Source organism: Barbus barbus (assembly GCF_936440315.1).
Source record: "Barbus barbus genome assembly, chromosome: 8".
NCBI lineage: Eukaryota > Metazoa > Chordata > Actinopteri > Cypriniformes > Cyprinidae > Barbus > Barbus barbus.
The window spans coordinates 21,903,200-21,904,134 of record NC_136736.1 but is presented as its reverse complement, the minus strand read 5'-3'; positions in this window follow the sequence as shown (position 1 = coordinate 21,904,134).

Genomic DNA, 935 nt, shown 5'->3' with positions numbered 1-935 from the left:
AGGTAAGCCTGACCTCAGAATTTAAGCACTGCAAAATAAGAGAAGAATATCAAAAGTAATGTCCTCTAAGAGAGAGGATTGCAGGAAGGTAAATGTGTGCAATTTATTTGAGGATCTTATGCATTCTCATGCCACAGCCACACACATCCAGTTTTGTAGGCAACCAGAAAGAAATGACAAAGGGAGAGTAATATAAATGCAAAAACATGCGAATGCACAAACAAAGGTTAATTTTGGATATGGCAGCACATCCACAGTAATCAGTATAATGAATCAGATGAAAACACAGAAAGGAAGACGGTAAGAGAGAAACAGGTTTTGATGAGCACTTTTATGCAAAGTTCTTTTCAAACAACAATCAAGAAAATGAACTTAATGTTCATCCATTTGAGCAAACGTGCACAAATAGAAAACTCTAATCCTTTATTTAATCTTTTCATAAGAAGACATCTAAATGAATAAATCCATTTATTACGATCATTGAATAAACACAGATCTTGGACTACTGTCTGTGTCCCAAATTCCACTAGACTGTAATATGAGAGACATCAACAGTGAACACAATTTTTTTTTTCTCTTCACTTATACCCCAAGTGTTATACTGGTATTTAATTTTAAAGTGTATATTCATACACTTTATGATTTTCCATACACATACAATGGGGCAGAGAGGTGCATTTTCCCCTTGATAGTCCTCTAATGCCCAAAACAAACAAATAAACTCAGTCATTTTTCTGCATTATTCTGTGATTTTCAGAAAACCTATGATAAAGTGTCTGCTGCCTGAAGCCATTATATCAATACTGAGCAGTTGTGTGCAAAATTGCAGATTAAAGAAAGAGGCCTCTTTAGTTTTATGGTAATTCCAGCCAAATGTTGGTAATTAGCTTTTTTCTTTACATCAGTCTGAACGTGTATAGAAGATTTTTTTCTTT